The sequence below is a fragment of the Dermacentor variabilis genome, chromosome 4, assembly GCF_050947875.1.
Source record: "Dermacentor variabilis isolate Ectoservices chromosome 4, ASM5094787v1, whole genome shotgun sequence".
Taxonomy (NCBI): domain Eukaryota; kingdom Metazoa; phylum Arthropoda; class Arachnida; order Ixodida; family Ixodidae; genus Dermacentor; species Dermacentor variabilis.
Window position 1 is genome coordinate 62368991 of NC_134571.1, and position 25261 is coordinate 62394251.

Below are 25261 nucleotides of genomic sequence, written 5' to 3' on the forward strand. Positions count from 1 at the left end.
ATTACTCTTCTCAGAAACCCATTTAATATGGAAGAAAGGTGCCTGCGACGACGGGGAGGAATGAGAACCGGCATCAGCGAATAAAGTTGCGATTGTTTGGAGGAACTCTATGTGTGACACGTTACTTTTCCACGTGACTCTCGCCAAAAGCGTCACTGTCGCGATATGCGCGCCAAACTGGTAACATTGCGTAACTTTGCTGCATTTTTTCGCCGGTGCATGCCACTATATGTGTAAGAGGTGCGGTTGCGTTTTACAGCGGGCATGATTTGCGTCCTTTACGAACACGACTGCGTTCGTCCGAGGAAGGATTCGCAGCCAACTTTTTCCGCATATATGCGCGCACTTTAGTGGAAGCTTCTTCATAACGACAACATAATCGAATAATGTAGAGAGGAAGGAACCACTGCCGCCAGTAGCGGCCACGGCGAGGCCGTGTCGAGGAAAAAAAAACATCCGCGCGCTTCGTAGTTGTGCGTGAGCGATCAGGTCGAAAGAGAACATTTATGCGCCTTCTCTCTGCTATGCGAATGTGCCACGTTTGAGGGCTTATCTCCATTCACGACGCGTTGAGCCCTCTCCAACTTCGTTGCTGACACGGGTCAGTGCTGCCAAGGATCGCAAGGCGAAGGAAAAAAAAACGAGAAAAATAAAGAAAAAAAAACAAAATGGCCCGCACGTCGCCATGTATTCCCTTGAATACCGAAGGAAAATGAGATGAAAAAGGACGCGGGTTAAACGCACGCATCTCAGATACGCACCGGGTAGCGCGAAGTTCACTTCTCCATATTCCAGCCGCCCAGGTCCACAGGAAGCGCCATGGAGAACCACACAGCCGCAGATCTCGAATCGGCGGCAGATTTCTTCAGGCGCGACCCGCGCACCGCCGACTGGGCCCTGGTGGGCAACAAGCAGTTCATCGTCTTTCTGATTGCCGCCTACATCTACATCGTCAAGATCGGCGGACCTCGGTTCATGAAGGAACGCAAGCCCTACGACAACATCAAGCCCCTGATCCTGCTCTACAATGCCGTCATGGTGCTCCTCAACTGCTACTTCGTCGGTGCCTTCTTGTCGAAGAGCTATTGGGGCGGCGGCTACAGTCTTTTCTGTCAGGGCATCGATTTCCAGGCTCGGGATGTGCAGACGATGAGCATGCTGTCTCACCTGTGGTGGTACGTGATGGTGAGGATCGCCGACTTCCTGGACACCGTCTTCTTCGTCCTGCGCAGAAAGGACTCGCACGTATCATTCCTGCACGTCGTCCACCACATCTTGGTCGTGTTCAACGGATGGTTCGGCCTCGCCTACGGAGCAGACGGCCACGCTGCCTTCGGCACCATCTTCAACAGCTTCGTGCACGTGGTCATGTACTCCTACTATTTCTTGTCTCTGTTGGGACCCTCGGTTCAGAAGTACCTGTGGTGGAAGCGCTACCTCACCCAGTTCCAGCTGGCGCAGTTTGTAATCATGTTCTTCCACATGACCGTACCGTTATTCGTGAACTGCGGTTACCCTCTCGCGCATATATGCATCACGTTGCCACAGGGCGTCTTCTTCTTCACAATGTTCATGAACTTCTACGTTAAGAGTTACTCTAATCGAAGGAGGCCTCAGCCTCGCGAGGAGGCCAAGAACAAAGATCAGTAATTTCAGTCAGCTCCAAGTCTGTTAGAAAGAAGCACCCACTTTTCGACGTTTTCTTTTTCGTCTGTTTTCTTTTTCCTTTTTTTTAAGCGCTGGCAATGAGAAATTTTGCATGTGTTAGTACGTATTACGGTCGCACAGAGTAAAGCGCTTGAAACTCAGCTGTTAGGCGTCGGTCTCTGCATTTCATTATCTTGTCCTAGTCCTCCCACCCCTGTAGACAAGTTGATAGAGACAAGCCCATAGAGCCGATGTGCGTGTAACGGTATTGAGATCGCCCACAGACAAACCGAACCGTGTCATGCGCCGTCCTGAAGATTGATTTGGTGAGGTTGCTATTGTCGGAAGGATCACAACTGACCTTTAATTTACGCATTCCACGGTCATATAGGTGTGCAGAAAAGGCCTGCGCATGGGCTAAATATGAAGCTTGAATGTATAGTTAAGCGAGCTAAGTACGAATGTGACGAACTAAACGTAGCAGAAAAAGAGGTCTCAGCGCACGAATGCTCACAGCATAATCTGGCTCTCTGATCGCATTCTGATTGCAAAGCCTATGTCATGAAAACACAAATTATATAAGCACGCTCTGGCGTTAACTTCTTGCGCTCTCTCTCTCTCTCTCTGCTTAGCGAGCTCTTCTCAGCAAGGACGTGGTAATTAGTATTCGAAAGCAACGTTGTAAAAGGCCTTCCTTAATGAAGCTAGACAGAAATAGGCAATCAAGTAAGTATATCGAGCCCGTGAACTTGCCTGTACTTGACCATTGAGATACCTCCAGGTATAGTTTCGTCATTTTTCTTTGCACAGGCATGCATCCTCGAAGCAAACCAATTTCATGCTAGCAACATTAGTTGTTCTACATTGTACTTATCTTTAGCGTAAGTACTCGGGTAACTGTTCTAGGTTTGATGATACTGCCGAATATTGAAACTTTCTCCTAATCTCTCTTTCTCACTATCTCCTCGCGCTCAGCCTTCCAATTTCTTTTTTTTTTTAGTATGCGGCGCCTAGTCAAAGAATGTTAATGTCGTTGAACTATTTTCGTAAATGATTGCCCACGCAAACCGTACCTTGTGCGAGCATTCTTATCGTGTCACTTTCTTGTATCATGTATTTTAACCTCAAATAAACAGCTTGAGTGAGAACCTGCCCATCGCGTGTCGCATCTCATTTTCCGAGAGTGTTTATAGAGGCAGCGGAACAGCTCAAGCATTACACTTTGTTTCTTCCTGAAAGCTGACGCCGCTGGAAGCACGCCATTGGCGCCGTATACCCGCATTGGTGCCAGGAAATCGAGGTAGCGCCTTTGCCGAATGCATTTTTGCCGAAGTGCTTTGGGCCTCGAAAATAATTCGTTATGCACGTCACTTCGTTGTAAAGGTCGAGGACCGCACTGCTCACAATACAAACGGGACACAAATATCTATTCGTTGTACAGGTCATTTCGTTGTGGAAGCGTTCGCTGTAGAGGCACTCGACTTATACGTATAACGCAGGCGAATTCCAGCAGCACGCCGGCAGTCTGCTTTGACCTTGCGGATGTCATGTTCTCAAGTCGTGTACCTAACGTCGCGGCTCTCGACGAGGACTGCACTGATGTCAAATATCGCAGACTGAACATGCTCTGTAAGATTTAGTCTACACGGAACAAAGCTGAGATTAGTTGGTAATGTTGGTAATGCAGGAATCACGGAATGAAGTTTTTATTCAGACACTATATAATTACTATAATTCCCGTGCGTGCTGAGCTGACTCCATTATAACGTGGGCGAGAAGCTAAGTACCGTTGGGCAGATCTACTTAAAAAAAAATCTGCGCTTTGATTTATTTTGTTCCTAGGACAGTTTCTTGTCTAGAGAGACTTCCGGGCCATGTTGCGTGTACCGCTACTTGCGAGAAAACGTAGTACATATCACGAAGGTGTGTGTGCACCATTCACGGAGGTCCGCTGCGAACAGCCTCGGTAGCCAACCTTTGAGTACTGTGGAATGCAAGAGATCAAGGAACCGCCGTAAGAGCGTTATTGTGAAGTTATAGCAGAACGGAACCGGAGCGTTTCAGCACAATTCTCTTAGCATTTCTATAGCAGCGTTCACGGCAACTTGTGCATAGAGGGCAGGCTGACAGCGGTGTGCAAAAACGTCCTATAGAGTTGCAGCATATTTTCCGCCTACGTTATATTAAAGAGCGCTACGTTAAAAGGCCATATTAGAGAACTACAGCAGATCATGATTCCATAATCGGGAGTTTCAGCATACCACGATTGGCATACGCTCTAGTCACCATGTGCGCATGAGCACCAATCCTTTAATGCAACCCACCGTGCCTCCTGCTACAGCCTGGCCTTGTAATATGTATTTGTCTTCCGTTAATAATAATAATAATAATAATAATAATAATAATAATAATAATAATAATAATAATAATAATAATAATAATAATAATAATAATAATAATAATAATAATAAAAAACGAGGATGATGACTGATGCTAGTTTGTTGTTGCTTATATGTTTAATATTTTCTTATATTATTGTTACCCTCCTGACTTACTCATGACTCTATGCTGTACACAGTCGCAGCGTGGTGTGTGAGTGTTTTATTAATGCAATTGATTTATTGCTTCACTTTACTTATCCGTTCTTGATGGGACAACCTAATTTAAACTGTGCCGAGTGCTCTGTGAGCGTTAGCGGTAGCATTAAATCACTCCTACTATACAAGTTCGTATCGCGTCATTTGTTTACTGCAGCATCCAACCGAGTTTCCGTTGTGAAAAATCAGGCGATAGATTGCAAGGGCAGTTCTAATCTTGCGCAAGTGTCGATCTACCAACTGCTAAATAACTCTAATATTCCAAAGAGACTCAGAAAAAAAAATGGTGATGGCTTTACAGTTCATAGGAAATGTGGTATGCGCTAATATATTTAAGGAAAAAGAAGAATTATTTATGCAGGCAATGTTTCATATATGTTATAATTCCTATCAGTTATGCGTGCACGCATACCAACTGGGTGATCCTTCCTCTTCTCCCTGGCATGACTAACAATTCAGAAGTAAGCTTTTTCTTTTAGGTTTCCCTCCCTCTCCTTGATTAACTCCATAGGGCTCCTATTTGTGCCACTTAAAATTGCCACTAGCAGATAATTTCGCGCTGTACGACCTCAGCAAACTTTCCTTAAGCGCAGCAGCGCTGTACAAACCTCGTCATAGAAATTTTGTCTGTAGTCTCTAGTGTTCTCCTTCAGCGTAATCTAAAGATGGCGTTAACGTTATTTGTTCGGAGAGGCTCGATACTTCTCGTTTAAGGTGCATCTCATCCCTCTACCCGTGTGTCATTATGCTACGGTTAAGTTATACTAGGCAGTGATAGCGAATGATAAAAGCAAGATGAAATCAAACTCTGTTACGCGCGCCTTATTCGCTTTCCCGCACTCTATTGAACATCGGTCGCCGCTTCGACGGAGAGGCATTCTTGAAGCAGGCACTAAAGTGGCCAGCCGCACCTGACGAAAAGGAATAGCAAAGAGATAGATAGATAGATAGATAGATAGATAGATAGATAGATAGATAGATAGATAGATAGATAGATAGATAGATAGATAGATAGATAGATAGATAGATAGATAGATAGATAGATAGATAGATAACAAGGACCATTTAACATTTATATCACAGTTAGCATCATTTTCACACGCGAAAAACTTTGTAACCGCATAGCGACTGCGGGACATAGAGGGAGGGAGAGAAGGAGGGATAGAACAAGGACCACTTAACCCTTATGTTACAGTGGCCGTAATTTTAACACGCGAAAATCTTTGTGACCGTAACTGCGCGACTACTTCAGTTGAATAAGTGAGCTCTCTCAAAACAGTGCCATTAATTGCAACAACCAGTTATGCCAGTTTCTATAACTCCTGCAAATGACACTATGCACGGGTGTTTTACGTCGAAGCGAGTTGCGGCGGGCTCGGCAGGCTCGCGACGGGAAATCAGTTCGCGTTTTCCCTGTGGTGGCACAGCACATCGAAACAGCGTGCGAGGTCAGCGCGCATAGCATGCGAAAGGAAGCTTATTCAGTTTCCCACGCGCAAGCATGAGGCGATTATACGCATACTGCGTGTCGTTGCTCGTCGCCTCGCGTACCTGATCGCAGGCTACGGCCATGACGTACCGCGAACACCGCCGCGCAACGGCCGCAGAATTAACAACGCGCTGCAGGATAGGAAAAGTCGACGCCTTCCGCCGTACAGTCGCGCGCCGACGGGCGCGTGTAACGGTGTCGAGATCGCCCGAAGCGCAGAACTCGAACAGGAAAATATTGCAACGCCTCTGATCCCGCCGCACGAGCCACGTGCGACCGGGCTGTTTATCCCAACGATTGCGCCGGAGGGAATCCCGCTGCAGTTCGGAGGAAGTGCTGCTGGAGTTGCCAAGGTTGTGCGTCGTTCAAGACGCGCATGTTATTGCTCCGCTGACGTGGGACACGATCGCGGCGAGTCGCCGAAGGTGACGGCTGGCACGCGTATACTATGCACCTATTCGCGCGGATTTCCTCGTCCGGGACCTTGCTTTTGTGCGCTTGCGGCTGACTCACGCTCGTTGCTTACCGATCGATTTTGTATACGAGGATCTTCAAAACTGCGATTACATGCACGCGCGGGCTTCGGGCACCATGTTTAGTACGCGCACGTGACAGCTAGCGGCCGTGATTTTCGCATTTGTGAACGCCTGCTATGTGCGAGATCTGAATTCTATTTCGCGCATGCTTGCAAGCTTGCGGAACTTGAAAAACCTGTTTGAAGTTCGAGGCAAACTAAGCTGACATGGTCGCCAAGCCGAAGCTGAAATGCGGTTCTAAATCAATGATCTGCGCCATCAGTTATGGCCGTGCGGTCTAAGCGTGACTGCATCTCGCGAGGCAAAACACAAGTTCATGAAAATTAATGCATCCAATACGTCAGCAATGGAAACATTCAAAAATACAAGTAGCGACAGTGTCATTAGAATAGGAAAATGTAAAATCCCAGGTTGTTTGCTTCCATGCACGAATAATTATGAGTACGAAACTGTGGAGGCTTTCTGAAGTTTACTCGCGGCGACATATTGGCAATGTGTGCTGAGATGCTGCGATTGTATTATCGTATTTGACGCTGTAATGGCGTCAAAACTTTCCTACGCGTAGCTAAATTGTGCTGTGTTAGTGAAAATGAAAGTGTTTTTTTTTTGCGAATTTCTTCTATGAAATGTTGAACTTATTTTGACTACGAAATAACAAATGTGCGTTGGTACTAAGGCCACATGCATGTGGTACTTGGTTCAATATCTGGGTAAACCCATTGCTCTGAGCTCATGCAAAACTCCACTCAATGCTCACCAGTGTAATGCCTGATGACGGCTATAGATACAGATGAGGCAGACATGTTGGATTGTGACGCAATGTTGTGGTGAATGTTCTCACTTACTTACGCTTCAGTTTTACCATGGGAATGAAGGGTAGTACCTGCATTTGTCTGATCTTCGTGCTTGGGGCTTCAGGCGTTTTTGTGGCTACGTTTATTACGTCTTATCTGGGCCTAAATTAAACTAAATTTCAAAGCAATTTATACTTGTTTAACGCAGAAGGTAATGAGACTCTGCAAGCACGTATAATCGCTGTAAACGCAGTGGTTCTGCTTGTCCGTGCGTCCGTGGCGTGATGGTTTCGGTATCGGTCTTCTGTACTAGAAGTCCTAAGCTCGAATTCTGCCGTCGAACAATTTTAATCACGTTTATTTATATGTTTACAACGCAGTACTTTCTTATATGCGATCACTCATATGCTCATAAAAAACCGGAAGGACGAAGTTTAGGCATGTCCATGTACTACCTGCACCATTCCCACTTTGGCTGAACTGCTCTGCTTGCACTAGCGCCACAGTTTCCCTCTAGTAATTCGAAACTCTTTGGTAAATGCGGTGTGGTGTGAGCTGGCGACAGTAGACGACTTGGTACAACAATCCTCGAACGGCAAACGTTCATTTTTTTTTTCCATTGAGAAGTTGGCCTCGCGAAATGTAGATGGCGCTGCCGTGCCTCCACAAGTAGCGTGAGAGTTTGTGGAGGATGTACGTGTTTTTCCAGGGCTCATTGGCGGCGCGACGAAATCATGAGTTTTTTTGTGCATGCTTAGAGCTTGCCTATGTTATTGATTTGCAGATTTCTTTTTAGCCTTTAAATAATAATTGGGTAGTTTTTTTTCTCTTTTTTTGTGTGCGTGAGTGTGTTTCGTGTATATCTGGTTTTGCAGGATAGTCAGAGCGTCCTTTCGCGCCACGTGCTTCAGCACGTGCAACAGGGTGGGTCTTTGTGGGCTCCCTGCAATGGTCAGGCGGCGCAACGATCGGCTCAGCCCTCAGAGCCACCGTGTCAGTTGCGCGAAACACCGAGGCGGCCACTGCTACGGAGGCATGCTTTTGCGGCGCTCGTTTTAAACCTGCCGGACGTTATAAATTGCGGTTTTAAGGCAATTGAAAACATCGAGGCCCATTTTGGATAACGAATGTTTGAGAAAGGACCTCAAACTTACGACTACAACCATGCATATCGTGCCAAAGAAGTAAACAGCACGGACATAACAGTGAGGTGCTTAAATTAAATTATGGTGTTTTAGGTGCCAAAACCACTATCTGATTAGAAGGCATGCCGTGGTGGGGAGAATAATTTGGACCACCTAGGGTTCTTTAACGTGGACCTAAACCTGATCACATGGGTGTTTTGGTATTTCGGCTCCATCGAAATTCGGCCGCCGTGGCCGGGATTTGAACCCGCGACCTCGTGCTTAGCAGCCACATACCATAGCCACTAAGCAACCACCGCAGGTCGCGAAGTATTTGTCACAAAAAAGCAAGCATGCTTACGACGTCGAACTCAAAGGGAGTTAACAAATCATTATTTTATGCCGCGTAAGTGAGTAAATACGACCGTGGACGTCTTTCAACTGTCATTTGTGCTTAATAACTTGGAGCGTGCCTTGCACCTCACAATTGTAGAGGTTTTCGTGAATTGGCAGGTAAGTGCTTTTTTCTCCGTTGACAAAGTGCCTCGAGCGTATTGTGGTATTGTCGTTCGGGCTCGAATGTGAGAGGACATTACCGCTGAAGCGTCATAGAGAGCAATCAACTGAGACTAAACAACGTGAAGACTAAACAAATATGCGCTAGCGTGCGCGAGAGAAGTGCTAATTTTTGAATACTCGTCGTGTGCTGCAGTGTACACCAACCTTAGTTCTGTTGTTCTAGGGGCAAGAAAACATCGGCACGAATGAGCTCGGTTCCAGCATTCGCGTCTTGATCTTGGCGCAGAAAGAAGCACAGTGCGTATAAAGCTCCAGCACGGAGCGCTTACGAAGCTAGATTTGACACTTAACAACCATCACTGTGCGTTTGTTTTGAAGCAAGACGAGGTAAACAACAATCTAAACTGATTTACATCAGCGGGAATCAATTCACGTGTTTTTATGCAGTTGACGCTTTATTGGGTGTTTTTACGGATGCCGCTGCTGGTTCTCTTTAATTTATTTTTTCTTGTTTTCGCATTTACGTCTTGGTTCGTTTAACAGAAATTCGCAAGACTGACACGAACTGCGACGATCCACTTCAGCCGCCGGGTTGCTTCCCCGGTTTTGAAGGGAAGCGCGGTACAGTTTGATGCCGACATCCCCTTCGCGGTTGTGACAATCCTTGCTTGTTCTTTTTGTTCACACTTCTTACGAAGGAGCTGCCAAGAGGCCGCGGTGAATCCACTGACAAATTGGAAATGCAGGCTTTCAGTCAGGCCTGAGCGCACCACGGGCAATGGTGAAATGACGGTGAGGGCCTACCCCCAGGTGCTCAGCGCCGCTACTAGGTGACGCGACAGGTACAGGCAAACTTCATTGCAGGGTGGCCATAGCCTTTAAATAGTAGCTTGAAAGTGGCAAGACTAATACCTATTAGTGGTTTTACTGTGTGTGCTTTGGTATCGGGAATATTGCTTTGGTAGAAAAGTGACAGCGTGGCCGCGTGGTTGAACACGTGCGAACACGTGTCATACCTTAAGTCTGTGCGGCATTGATTGCTTTTAAAACAATGGTGAGAATTACTTTGCGGAATTTTAAGGATTCAAATTACGTGCGTATCGGTTTTTGCTAGAAGGCACGCGCTCTGAAACCTTCGGTATTTGCATTTGAAAAAGCCGTGCTACACATTGCAAGAAAGCCGGGAAGACGTGCAGTGTGCTGGGGGTCCCTCAAGGCAGACGAGGGGACGGATGAGAATGGAGAGGAAATCGAGTCAATCGGCAGACACTGTGATGTCGGTGCTAGGCTGTAGAAAATGGCGGCTTTTCAGGATGAGCTTCTCAACCAGGTCGAAGAGCTCAAAAATGAGCTAAAAATTGAGTTGGATGCACGGAAGGTAGTGGAAGAAAGACTTCAAGCAGCCGAGGAAAAGCTGAGCAGGGCCGCCATTGTGAACGAGAATGGTCGTGACAATGGAACGTGACAGGAGAGCGTGACGTGACAGGAGAGCGAGTGTCAGCAAAACACACACACACACACACACACACACACACACACACACACACACACACACACACACGCACACGCACACACACACACACACACACACACACACACACGCACACACACGCGCACACACACACACACACACACACACACACACACACACACACACACAGTGCAGGGGTCAATGCCCCTTGTGTAGTACGAATCACGCGGAAGAAAACAAAAGGAAATAGGGATAGGTAGGAGAGAGCGAAATGATGATTATCGCCGTCGACTCAAACCTGGCTAGGTGCTCAGAAGCAATTCTGGATAGGGTGAAAGACGATAACAGAGTGGCGGCAGGAACATTTCCAGGACGGACACTGGGTTCTGTCACGGAGCGAGCAAAAGCAAAGCTCACGGAAAACGCCCACGTGCGCAACCGTGTCATGGTAGCAGGAGGGCTAAATGACGTCCTAAACAGGAAAGGGACAGGACTAGCCCACCACTTGGCGAAGGGGGTAGACGACTTGCGCGAGCTGTCCCCTCAAATGCAGATCGTGGTGTGCACTGTGCTGGAGGTGCCTGTACGTGACAGTCACGTACAAAGAGCCTTAGTGGCTGCAAATGAGACGAAATGGAAAATGAGCCGAGAGAAAGGTTTCGAGGGTGTCGAAGTAAACAGGGAAGTGAGAAGGTGTGGTATCTTTGAACGAGACTGGATCCACTTCAATTACAGACTTGGACGAGAACTGGGCTGGCGACTTGCTGGTCGCACTCTTGCTTTTTAAGGGGCCCACGGGCGCTCAGGAGGCCAGAGTAGATAGTAATGAAGAAGGTCCCCTAGGGGAACATCATAAGAGCATCGCCGTCGATAACAGAAAAATGAGGAAAGCAAGAAAAAGAGCTCGCCATGCAATAGGCTACATAAACATGCAGGGCGGCAGAAGAAAGGAAGAGTGGACAAAGATTGAGGAGCAACTAAATAGAGAACAAATAGGGGTGTATGTAGTTACAGAAACGCACCTTAGAGACCCGGAAGAGTCGCTAGTGATTGAGAATTATGTTTGGGAAGGGTGCAACAGAACTAAGTCGGAAAGAAAGGGAGGGGGAGTCGGAATGCTCATCCATCAGGGAGCCAAATGGAAAAGAGTAAATTCAAAATGTCAAGATCATCTTTGGTTATCAGGACAATGAGAGGAAAGAAAACTTGGCTGGGCGTAACGTATTTGTGGAGCGGAAATAATTACTCAGAAGAGAATCAAGAGTTAGTGGAATGCTTAAGTGCTGATAGGAAGGGTTTCGGGAATGATGCCGCAATTATAATATTAGGTGACATGAATGTCCACATACAGGATCTAGATGGCTATACCGACAACAACGGTGTTACGTTTCGCCTCCGACGTGCGGTATAGCCGGTGCGGATGCAACGGACGCCAGGGCTTTGTTTACAGCGGCGGACATTTTGGCCAGTTCAGCGCTGCCCCAACGCCTCCTACCAAGCGCGTCGAGGCATGTTTCAATGCCACGTGTGTTCGTGTGTGTGCGTGTGTGTGCATGTTGGTGCCCACGCTTGTCAAAGCGCGGCAGCCGGGGAGAGGAGCTCCCCCACTGTGAAGCGTGGAGGTCTGACCGGTGCCGGCCCGGCGGATATGTCACTTCTTGTCACAACGTGTCCGTGCGCCGCCGTCACGTGCGCCTCTATCGAGGCGTTCCTCCTTGCCCTCGACTCCGAAAGTATAAAAAGCAGCTGCCCCCGGACGCCAAGGGAGAGGCTTCGATTTCTTCCGTCGAGTAACGTGGTCTCCCGTTTCTCCACTTCGGTCGACCTGACCGGCCGCTCTTTTGCGATGCTAGAATAAACAAGTTGTCCTGTTAGCAGTCGACTCATCCTTTGCCAGGACCTTCGGATGCTTCCAGCTGTGCCCCAGGCCGCCAGGCCTACGCTACCCTTGGGGCTTGCGACCCATTTGCAACAACGGGAAACCAATGCTAGCTCTTTGTGAGCAGCATAACCTCTTCATTATGAATACAGGGCCTAAGTGTGAAGGGCAGATCACGTGGGAAGCGGGAAACCTGCAATCGTCCGATGTCATTCTTTCCGATGACAGAATGAATTCATAACAAGTTGAGAGAAATGGTCATTGACGAGGAATGGTATAGCAGCATAGGGAGTGACCATAAACGTATCATTTTGAAAATGGGATATCTAGTTGGGAAAGAGAGCAAGGAATGCAAAATGCCAGTCAAAATTTGAATGCTGAACAAATAACAAATATAGTCACAAGAGTTGAGGAAGAACTTGGCAAATGGCCAAGTGAAGAGTGGGAATATAGTGAGCTTTTAAGTGTAATGAAGACAGAAATACGGAAATAGAAACAATATGTTCGTTGGAAAGGCAAAAAGAAACCGAAAAGCTGGCGTAACAGGGAGATACGAGAAGCGATCGCCGAACGACAGAAAGCATCCCGAGAGCACAGGCAGGCAGAGAAAGCGCAGTTACCGCAAACTGAAGTAGCCAGTAAATGGGAAATATACAGGGAGAAAATATCTATGATTCAAATACTGGTGCAAGGAGAGATAAAAGGTGAAAGTGAACGTTGGTTGTCAGAAATACGTGCGAAAAAGAAGATCGCACCTAGAACATTTTGTAATCACATAAAATTATTGGGTAGGAAGTCAACAACAATACAAGATACCCTGGACAAAGATGGAAACAAACTGGAAGGACAAGCAGCATTAAATTACACACGAAAAATAACAGCCGAATCTTTCCAAGGCAAGGATACGGTTGTATCTGAAGAAAAAAAGAGCATGAAAGAGAACCAGATGGAAAAGGAGCTGGGGGTGGCAAACCTCAACTGAAAGAAAGCCGAAGAGAAAATTACTGAGCGTACAGACACAGGGCAAGACGAGGTTCCCGTTAGGCTGATTAACAAACTAGGGCCAAAAAGTAAGGGAGCTCTGGTGAAAGCAGTGGAAAAGACTTTAAAAGATAGACGAATACCAGAGCAACAAAGTAGAATGAATTTAATTTATAAAGGTAAGGGGGAGAGAGATAGAATTCACTCGTATAGACCGTTGACCATTAAATCGGTAATATACAGGTTAGCAATGCAGGCAATCAAATTAAAGCTGCAAGCATGGGCAGAAAATGTCATTTTGGGAGAACTTCAGAATGGCTTTAGAATAGGTATGCGTTTGGATGATAACTCATTTGTTCTTACTCAGTGTATTGAAATAGCAAAACTAGAAAGCAGACCGTTATATGTGGCCTTTTTAGGCATTACAAGAGCGTATGAAAACGTAGACCGCAACACGTTGTGGGATATTCTGAAAGGGGAAGGCTTAGGCGACGATTGTCTACATCTTTTGAGAGAGATTTACCTAGAAAATACAGTTTGCGTTGAATGGGAAGGGATTAGAAGCGAAGAGAAGGTTGATATCAACAAGGGACTGAGGCAGGGGTGCCCTTCATCCCCACTGCTGTTTATGGTGTACATGGTTAGGATGAAGAGGGCGCTAGAAGGAAGTAATATCGGGTTTAATCTCTCAAACAGGCAGGTACAATAGTAGAGCCGCAACTTCCAGGTTTATATTATGGGGGCAACATTGTGTTGCTAGGTAACAAGCAAAGTGATTTGTATCATCTGTCTAATATCTGTGGACAGGAAGGCGATAATTTAGGTTTGAAATTTAGCGTTAGAAAATCCGATGTTCTGGTATTCAATCAAAACAGTGAAGAGACAGAGGCAATACAGGGCCAGGAAATAGCTCGGGTAAAAGAATAAAGATAGCTTCGTATACGGATAAACGAAAGCAATAGATATATGGAAACACAGGAAAAAGCAATAACAGCAAAGGGGAAGAGAAATGCAGTCATAATGAAACACAGAGCGCCATGGGGATACAATAGGTACGAGGGGATCCAGGGTATGTGGAAAGGTGTAATGGTTCCAGGACTTACTTTTGGAAATGCGGTTGTTTGCTTGAAATCAGGGGTACAATCAGGACTCGCTGGCAACCAAAGGTAAGGCCGCCGATTCGCATTAGGCCCTCACGGGAAGACTACAAATGAAGCTGTGCAGCGTGATATGGGCTGGACAAGTTTTGAAGTGAGGGAAGCTCCCAGTAAAATTAATTATGATGAACGACTGAGCAATATGGAAGAAAGTAAATGGGTTGGGAGAGTGTTGATGTATTTGTACAGGAAGAACATTGATTCACAGTGGAGGAAAATAACTAGGAAGCTTACCAGCAAGTATGCGGCATGTACTGCGAGCAACATAGCAACAAAGAACGTCAAACGGAAAGTCAGAGAGGTTGAAATAATCTGATGGGTGGCGGCAAGGGAAAATAAACCTGCCATGAGTAACTTCTTAAGAGGAAAAAGCAAAATCATAAAAAAAACAATTTATGATAACTGAAAGGGAAGCTCATTACTTTTCGAAGCGAGATCAGGATGCCTTAAAACACGCCCCTATAAAGCGAGATATAAGAAGGAAGAAGAAGCATGGGCTTGCTGCGGTAAAGCTAGGGAAATGATGGAGCATGTTTTATTAGAATGTGAAGATATCTGGCCAGCGGTTGATTTTGGCACCACTGGCCTCCTTGAAGCTCTTGGGTTCAGTGAGAGCAGGGGGAAAGTAAACACGTCCGCATAGAGACTTGCAAGAGGCGATTGGAAGATTGGTGGAAAAGAAGTAGGGAAACGACAAAAAACGGAGACGTACAAAAACAAAGTTCACAATAGGGGGCCAAAATTTGGTAATTGGAATTCATTGTGTCATTTTTTTCTTTTTTGACCTAGGTAGGACATTAGGCAGTATAATTGCAAGAGCTTGGTCGGCGCAACCCACCGCGCCGTTTCAAAGGGGACACTCATAACATCCATCCATCCATCCATCCATCCATCCATCCATCCATCCATCCATCCATCCACCCACCCATCCGTCCGTCCATCCATCCATCCATCCATCCATCCATCCATCCATCCATCCATCCATCCATCCATCCATCCATCCGTCCATCCATCCATCCATCCATCCATCCATCCATCCATCCATCCATCCATCCATCCATCCATCCATCCCCTTACAGTAACTCTATCCACAAGCCGCCATCGCAGGATGTATGAGCTTCTATGGGAGCATCGCTACCATGCCTACATATACCTTGGTTAATCTATCAACACAAGAAGTAAGCAGGAAGGGGCGATATTCTCAGGAGATCATTTTCGGAGGTACTCGGATCGCCCGACAATACTGACTCCTGCGAGTCACCCTGACATGCCTGAGGATAATCACAGCCCTACGCCCTGCAAGTTTCCGGCAACAGACGCGGACAGCCCATAAAAACATTCATTTTCTTCTGGAGCACCTGTAGGAGACAGGTCAGTTTTCTTAATTTAAACTCGCTCTCATGATGTTCCCCTTCCTTCGTTTAAGAATTGAGACAAGACGAACAGCGTTCTACAGGCATATTCTACGGGCCTTTCCTAAAGTGAAGGAATACCAACGCACCCAGTTCGCTATACTAGTTCTTTTTCACGTGGCATCCACCAGGTGGAAAAGTCGTCCCCGTTTGTGCTAAATAAGTGTTTTCATCGTCGCACTCTGGACACCGTCAAAATATTGCCACATTGTCAAATGGCGGCGTGTTTGCATATTGAGCCATCCAGAGACGGCGTAGACGCCTTGTAAACCAATCGGAGCTGACGCGATGGCGACTGTGACAATACGGCGAAATTTGATAGTATCCAGAAAGCACGCTGGCCGGCGATCACGCCCAAAATGCCTGTTATTTGCTCTTCTTCGTTCGACGCCTCGTTGAAGATGCAGATTCATTTAATATGCTTCCATGTTTAGGTTTAGACACACAATACATTTTTTCCCGTCGGTTATAACTAGGTAACAGTTGCAATGTCATATGCGGGTCCATGACATATAGGCACCGGTTTGTGAACTGCGGCGTGTTCCATTTTCTTACAGTAACAGTATGGTCAAGACCACTGAGGTGTCGCGCTGCATCCGTTTTTGACAATGGTATCAAGGTGCTTTCACGTTCACCATGGGCCTCACGGGTAGCTTAGCTAGCACTTTCATTGCGAGTAATGTCGCACTGTACATGTATCCACTGAAATACAATGTCGTGGCCTCCGTCCACCGCTTGATGGTAGCGTAATCGTATCTCTGCTACCAATTGTTCATGTGGGCTGCGGCGCAGAGTTGATAAGAGTGATTGCAGGGCTGCCTTTGAATCACAAAATATAGCCCAGTGATTTGGTGGTTGTTGCTGCACTTAAAGCGCTGCGCTACGGAGGGCGGAAAGTTCGGACCCTGTCGATGTTGTGGCTGATCTTGAACTTCATGCAGATTGACATCGACGGGATGACTACCGCACCAGTAGAGCTGGTTAGAGTGGAAGAGCCATCTGTATAAATATGAACTAGATTGAACCATGCAGTAGATGCAGAGTGGCTTGATTCATGGCAGTGGTTGCCATGTTGGACTTCTTTCCAACTCCTAGAATGGAAAGCCGCACTTTTGGCTGCAGAAGACACCACAAAGGACAAGGTGATCGTGCTGCAAGCGTGAAATTGGACGAAAGAGAGGATCGGTACGAGGCTACCATGCTCGACAAAGTTGAATCTGGTCTACTTTCCGAGAGAGAACCAAGGTATTCAGACTGCGGTCGGGAAAGGGGACGAATATGATTGCTAAGGGTGTCTGTAACGATGTATGTACTGATGGGATTTTTCCTGGCGATGGCAATTGTTGCGGCTGTGGAAGCGCATCGCGGTAGACTAAGACATGTTCTAAGCGCTTGAGAGAGAGAGAAACAACTTTATTTGCCACTGTAGGGTTGGAAGTTAGGGCAGGTAGGCCTAGTGTGGATCCCAGGTAGGGGCGACGTCTTGGGCCCATGAGACGAGTGCCAGTTGTGTTTTTTTGTCTGCTCTTGTCAGCAGCTGTTCCAACCCTCCTCGGAGAGAGCTGGCAGTAATGATTGTGGCGGAGAGTTACCCTCGCATCCCAAGAGAATGTGTGTCCGAGTGGCGAACACTCTGTGGTCGCGCTTAGTACAGAAGGGGTCGTAATACCCGCCAGCTAAGCGCTTGAGCTTGCATGCTCTCAAGCACTCTGAGATTTGTCTTCTTCATGCTTGACAACACCGGAGTGCTGTAAAGCAAGAAACCCATGAAGAGCGCTTTGTAGAGTTGAAGCATAGAACACACGGACGATCCCCACGCTTTTCCAGCAATGGCGTTGAAAAGGTGACTAATTGAGAGGAGTCTCTTCCTTAGGTAGGATACATGAGGGCTCCAGGAGAGGTCGCGGTCGACGATCATCCCTGAAAATCGATGGGCTCTCTTGTACAAGATAGACTGGCTATTAATAGACACCGGGCATTTAGTCATCGGTATTTGCGTGAAGGCGACTAATGCGCACTTTTTTGTTGAAATTCCGAGGCCTTGTCCCTGAAGATAAGTAGACGTCATCGTTGCAGCCTTTTGTAACCTTGCGCGAACCTGCGGCCGAGTTACTCCTGACGCCCAGATGCAGATCTCATCTGCGTAAATTGACAGGCTGACCTATTGTGACAGAAATTCTGCCAGCCCAGTCAAAGCCAGGTTGAACGAAACCGGGCTCAAACCGCCACCTTGTGGAACTCCACGGCTGGTGTAGTGGTCAGAAGTTTGACCATCCTCGGTGACTGCAAACAAGCTTCTTTGAGTCAGGTAGCTCCAAATCCACTGAAAAGCGTGGCCTCTGAGAGCAGCAGCCACGAGCGCTATGAAGAGGCGTTTGGATGATCTCTGTTGTTGAATCGAAGACACAAGAGCAATGGCGTTGTCGACATACGAACGGCCACGTCGAAAACCTGTGATCGCGTCTGGGTAAACGTTATAATTTTCAAGAAACCATTGGAGGCGCGTGAGAATCCTCCTTCCCATCAACTTGCCAACACAGCTGACGAGAGTAATAGATCGATATGATGTTAGTTCAAGGGGAGACTTTCCATTCTTTAAGATTGGGACAAGACGGCTACGCTTCCACTCAGAAGGAACAACTTCGTCACTCTATGAGACGTTGAGATGAAGCAGCAGGATCTCTCGTACGTGCTTCATGGTCAAGGTAGAGGATAGCAGCGTGCGTGATGTTGTCGGGTCCGGGCGAAGACGAATGCCTGCAAGTGGCCAGAGTTGACTCCAGTTCTTCCATGGAGAAAGATTCGTCCATTGCCGAAACTTGCATGAAGGGAACTTCGTACAGTTCAAGATCCTTTAGTAGCTTTCTGTCACCTGAAATTGCCTCACGAAAGTATTCTCGAACATTCACTTCTGACAGCCTTGGTGAAGAGCCAGTGCCTTAAAGGGGGGCGTTGATGAGGAGAAGGGCGAAGGCCTTGGAGAGTTCGCCATACGCGAGAGAGAGCTTGTTACCAACTAGTTACAAAATGATGTCATCGTTCGTTGTCTAATTTGTCCAGGCGACGACGTATTCTGCGTGCGCCTGGCCTCCCTGAGGTCTAGAAGAATATAAAAAAAATAGAAGGGCGTGAAGTCACCGAGCTCATGGCTGTCAGTGGCAGGCTGGCGGTGCATTTCGAAAAACAACAGGCCCGTGCCATTCAGGAAAATAAGGAGGTGCCAGGCGGTGGGGCTGTGCATGGTGCCGGCCGGGGATCAGCAGTTGCGGCGCCGAGACGGCAGGAAGGCCCAGGCGTCGAAACGATGTGGGGAGAGACGCCATCTCTTTGGAGTAAGTGGGGCAGAAGCAAAGGAGGCGCTCAATTAAAAAAAAATATGAAATGTGCGGCCAGAGAGAGAGAGAGAGAGATAGAGAACGGATGAATAAATGGCTAGAGGTAGTTCCGGTTGGCTACTCTACGCAAAGGAGTGGAGGTGGAGGATATAAAAAAGAAAGGTAGCTTAATGAGAAAGAAATAGGAGCACAGGCAATTAAATCTCGTACACTACACAGCGGCAGCAGGTAGCGTTCCCGAAGTTTGTTACGTATGGCCCTAAACATCAGGGAACATCAGCGGCGCAGATATACCCTTCTGCATGGAGTCCTTTTGGGAGCACCTTGGTCTGATACTGGACGATTGTCGAATTTATTGAACTCTGTGCGCATCACTTGCCTCTCGGCGCTATAAAACGTGCAGCCAGAATCGCATTTGTAGTTGCAATGTGGTTTTGTGATGCTGCTACTAATGTGTAAACAAGGCTGAAGATTTCACATCTCTGCTGCGAAAAGAGCGAGGCACTGCTATTATGCCCGGCGGTCGGTCGAGACAAACTCAAATGTATACGTCAGCAGCGCGACTATCGCTCCCGGAGCCGGTGAAGAGGAAGACGGCTCACGTGCAGGTAGCGAGAGAATAGAACACGCAGGCGCGCTCTACCTGAGCGGCCGCGGTATCGGCCGCTCCAGAGATCCCGCGACACCGTGGTTGGCCGGTGTAAATAAACCATGGCTACGGCGGCTACGTCCTCGCCCCGCCTTCCACTGTACCTAAACGTTTTCGTTGTCCACGCGATCAAGAGCAACGTTCGCGCGCTCTCAGCTAGTGCGACTGCGGACTATACTATAAACCTGTTGTGCTTTGCCCACCATGTCAAATTATATGTTTTCGATTTCGATTGTGACAGTGTCGCAAGTCGAGACTCGAACTGTTCGGGATAACATTTTGTTTTTCTATGAAGTAAGGTGACACTCAGAAGCAGGTGTACTCTGCAGGCACGTTGCACACACGTGAACCCTGAACAGTGGACTTGTAGTAAATATAGCTGTGCCTCTTCATAGCTTTTCAGACTTCTTGAACTGCCCTATTTCTTGACTTGGTGTGCAACGTTATGGAAGGCCTTGCCTATAGCCTTCTCATCTAAAGCTCCAGGTGACTGACCAGACGATAAACCGCCCGTCCGTCCGTCCGTCCGTCCGTCCGTCCGTGTCTGTCTGTCCGTCAGTCCGTCTGTCTGTCTGTCTGTCTGTCTGTCTGTCTGTCTGCCTGTCTGTCTGTCTGTCTGTCTGTCTCTCTGTCTGTCCGTCAGTCCGTCAGTCTGTCTGTCTGTCTGTCTGTCTGTCTGTCTGTCTGTCTGTCTGTCTGTCTGTCTGTCTGTCTGTCTGTCTGTCTGTCTGTCTGTCTGTCTGTCTGTCTGTCTGTCCCAGTGATTTCTAGTTACGCCTGTCTTGCTTCATCCTGAGCCTGCAAATTTCATAAGTGTCATCGCACTCCCCAATTTTATGCGGTTTTCTACTGCGTTTCCCTGCTCTTAGAGCTCACCATTTATGTCGACGTTACAGACGACCAGTTAAACTCTCAGCGCATTGCATAAGCTACCCTGTACCACTTTCCATTATTCTTCCTACCACACAATGCTTCCATCAGGCCTCATATCTCAATGCTGAATCGAGCGGCTTTTCGTAATCTATGAAGGCCATATGTAGAGCTTCGATATACCTGAAACGCAGAAATGATATTACGAGACAACCGCTGGACCGATGTGAATTATATTTGTTGCGTTTGAAAGCGAAAGTTAAACTATAGTGGCGGCAGTAAGCAATTTTGAAAGCAATAGCTTTAATCGCTCCGTTGCGCAATGAGCACGCCGTCCGCGACGTGGAGCGGGAGTTGACAGCAGTTGACCGTGAGCGAAACGTGTCTACCAATCACAGCGCGGCGCTGCGCGTTCCTACCATCCGCGGCAGTGGCGGCGCCGGGGGGGGGATGAAAAAAGAATCAGAAAGCTCGCCTTCGTGCACAGCGTTCGCCGCAAGCGTTTCCCAGTAAAGATTACGGTTGCATAATCTGCAGTTGGCCGGGAAGCGTGAGAAGCAGTCAGGGATCTTTGAATGATATATCGTGTTCTACTCCAAATTAAAGGCGAAGCTTAGGCGTCTCGCATGTTTCTTTTTATTTATGACTTGGAATTCTTGTTTTACAGGGATTCCCGAAAACTGGTAAGTTTCAAAAATATTGAAGCACGAAGCCTACATTCCTCTACCTCCAAAAATAGATATCGCAGATCTGTAAACTTCATATGTTAGAGCATTTAAATCGGACAAATTTGACATACAAATTTAAAGCTTACGTGAAACTGTTACAAAGTTTACGCGGGTTTCGCAAATGCGCTATTGACAAATTAATGCTATATATGTGTATATTACATCAGCTCTTTCCGATTTAGATGCGCTCTCAGGTACAACTTACAGAAGTGTGATATCGTTTTTCATTTCATTAGTCGTAAACCTCATATCTAAGTTCCTTTTACTTTCTTTGAAATTTGAAACTTTCAACAATTTTTGCAAAAGAAATTGACTGCTTAAGTCAGGCATCTGCTACCTATAGCCACCAGAATTTGACTCTTTCTTTTAAATGACAAACCTTATGAAATCAGGGGTGCAATGGCTGTCGCAAGAAGCGCATTCTGCACTTCCACGTATTTCAATAGGAGCCCTCGCGAGCTAAAGCTTCCTCTTAAGTAGTTCCAGGCGGTCAACATTAACCCGGAAACATTCCACTACAGTATCTCCAATAATCACAGTGTTTCTTTGGAAGGTGAAACCACGTGACTCAATAAATATTTTTCCTTCTCTGCTCGATCTCGCACGAGTCATTGTTGTAACTTTGCTTAAAGAATAGCGTTGGTTATTTTTCTTTTCCCCAGAACCTGTATAGCTGAAACAAAAATAAACGGGAAATTCTGATAGTGTTTGATGACCTGGGGACTACGACTGAAATGTTTGCAGAGATATGAAAATGGTTTGTCCCAGTTAACATCACTAACCGTGCTACCGTTTCAATGAGTTTTGTCAAACTGCTTGTACAGCTTTACTTCAAACAGTATCATTATCGGACCATAAAACGCGACTCGTGTATTGCTTGCTCGCCGGCATACTTCTATAATTTCACTAGCTACTACCAAAGTCTTATAGTACAACTCTCACCCGAGAACTAGAGCGAACTATAAGGAAAACCGTATAGGATGAGCCACAATAAATTGAACTTCAAACACTACGGGGCAACGAAAACATTGAAATTTAAGTAAACAGAAACTAGTAATTTTGCGTGTTTCACTTAGAGCGATACATGTGGATGAGGATGAATGAAAATGCTGCGAGTCCTCGTCCCTCTGCCGTTCAGAGTCATGGACTATGGGCGAAATATTTCGGTTTGAAAAGTGACCTAAAAAATGTATGTCGATGCCCAGACGACGAGTGGGCTGGTAGAACAAAACTGCTGTAAAGTTCTTCTTTGACGAAAACAAAATAAACAAAGAATGAAGGTAGGGGGGAGATATGGCTCAAAGGTTACCGCGACGAAAGCCCATAGGTAATTTATATCTATACAGGGACCTTGACCGGCGGAGACCGGCTTTCAGCGCGTCACCTGAGAAATGCGGCCAGCATTCGCAGTCCCCTAGTGCCCCAGAATATATAGCTAGCGCGAAGTGAAAAAAAAAGAAGGAAACGAAGAAGCAGCGGGCATCGTAACTGTCTCACTTTTCAGTGTATATGTAGCACATTAAGTGTCGCGCGGCCATCGAAGATCTCATGGGCTGATCTACTGGGGGTCGGTCCCCTCCCTTCAGAATGGGGGGTGGGCAGAGTGGGCCATTTGCACTCCCCTCCCCCACTTTTGAAAACTGGGAATACGACGCCTGGAGTCCCGACCAAGATCACTGGAGTCTGCAGAAAGTCGCTTGAAGCCCTGATAATGGGGACTGGCCTCTCCACCAGCTGCACACGGAGTCTCGGCCACATTGGGTATGCAGGGAACTCATCACCGGTGTGTATATAGCACACAGGGTCTACTAGGTTCCAGCTTGTAAATTTCCCCACCTCCACAAGTCTGCAGTTGTCTTTCAAGACTTGATCTAGGCATTGATTCGGGCTACTTGGTCCATCATACTAGGAACCTCAATATTGCGACTGAAGTTCCCAGTACTTTCATGACTGCTTTCATTTATTTGGCCGTGAAAGGTGTTCTCGCGGTAAAACTAGAGGCAGCATGAAGCGTTCGCTCCTCGCTGCCAGCGCTCTTCATCACGCCAGCCTTGCGACAGCGAGCGCTCATGGTCACCGAGTAAGATTTGCTTATATTTGCCTGTGCGTACGTGAGACCATGCTTGTCACAGGCATATCTACCAGTGTGGGGGGGAGGCATGCCTCCCCCCGCCCCCAAGTCAGAAGTTAAATAGAGAAGTAGGCCATTTGCCCCCCACCCCTACGCACACACACTTGGTTGCCCGGCACACTGCACAAATACAACAAAACGAAGCTGAGACCAACCTTTTTTTTCCCCTCAGAATTGCACCCACATAGGTACGATCTGTTTATTACGTATCCCCTTCTTGTGCAGATGGAATTGTTTTTCGGGTCTCGAAAAGATGGCGCGCGGCCGGCCCCACTAAGCAGCTAAGGGCTACGCCGTACTTTGCGGTGCGAGACGCCTTCAAGACGTGCCTTGCAAGCCTGCATTGCTGAGAAATCTGTCGCTAGGCTGTCCAAAACAAGTTTAATCTACCATCACTTGCATCGTCTCCTCCTTGTCGAGGCCGTCTAACCTGACCATCTTTGAAAGCGCAAAATAAAATTTGCTTCTATATGATTTATCGGTACTTAATCAGTGTTGCCATTTTAGCGATTTTGACGCTAGATTTAGTGACTTTTTGCCTGTTTACGGCAAAGTTTGCTATTTAGAAAACATCGACTTTTTTAGTGGCTTGAATGAACAGTTGGCGATATTTTAACGACTTATAAGTTAGAAACGTCGCTTGAAAAATGGCCTTCTACAACACAGTTTAATATTCAAAAGCTACATGCAAGTCACAAAAACTCGCTGCACGAGGCATTGGCTTCGTGACCATGATGAACCAATGGTTGCCTTTACATTAGCAGCCTTCACATTGTGATTATGCTGCCGAGCACAGTGGTCATCATATCCTTCACATTGTGCTCAAGAAATTGAAGTTTCTTTATTATTTACAAAGCCTACTGGAATGCGTTTAAACGCTGTGGGTTCAGCGGTGTCACTAAATCCATTCGTTTGGTAGACGCCTGGCAAGCGTGTCAGAGAACCAATTTACCAAAATCAAATGGAATAAATATTGTGTTCAGATTTAGAATACACCAGACGAACATGACATATCGACCGCATAAAACAAAGGCGTCAATACCGGAACGGCTTCGCTCGTTGACGCGCGACTGAACGAATATCACTTCCGTTTCTCACGGCTTTCGGACCAATCAGTACTTCACGGCGGCTTTCAGGTAGATCAAGGGCGAAAATGTGGTATTTTACTTGAACAAAGCTCGGGTAATTGTCATCACCACGTTAAAAACAGCGGCCAAGCGCGTTCCACGGAATCTAGTTCTGCTACGTATACTAACATCGAGAAGCAGAAAAAAGTAGGAATAATATGCAGACTAAATGCATTTTCATGTTAGGAAAACTACGTTACTTGCGTTCTTTTGAAGTGCTGTATTTGTAACTTTCCAATCTGAAGGTAATGAAAAATTGAAGCTGTCATAATGTATTATGTAATTATCGGAGGTAGGTGATCGAATATCATCTTTTTCGAATACGAATCGAGTACGAATAGCAAATATCGAATATCGAATATCAAATAGCCAACCCAGACGCACATATTTACAGCAGGAATATTTGTTTCAGTATAATGAGGGACACGCTTGTACTGAATAGACAGTCAACTATCATGCACAATTGAGATCGTTTTAAATGCAAGATCACAACAGGCATGAAAAAACTCCACGAATAGCCGCTTGACACCTTTAAGCCTGGTGGCAAACAAGCTTTCCAAGAATGAAAGGCATTTGAAAGTGAACAACTTTTCAAAAACGCAGAATGAATAGTTGTTGAAAAAATATCAGAAGTTATGGAAGTGTAAAAGAAAACGCTAACGAGGTATTTGTGTACCCTACACAGAATAAAGGGCCTGTTACAAGAAAAAGCATCAATGGTTGTAACGTAAAAGATAAAACAGCTACATGACTAGGCTGCAAGAAAGACTAATTGGCAGGTCAGATGCACAAAATAACCGGTCGTCATGTATTGG

The 25261-nt window shown here is 46.6% G+C and overlaps 1 pseudogene; it reads left to right on the forward strand.

Annotated features, from left to right (window-relative positions):
- The first annotated feature begins 670 nt into the window (after nt 1-670).
- On the forward strand, nt 671-2799 carry LOC142579268 (very long chain fatty acid elongase 4 pseudogene; annotated as a pseudogene).
- The last annotated feature ends 22462 nt before the right edge of the window (nt 2800-25261 follow it).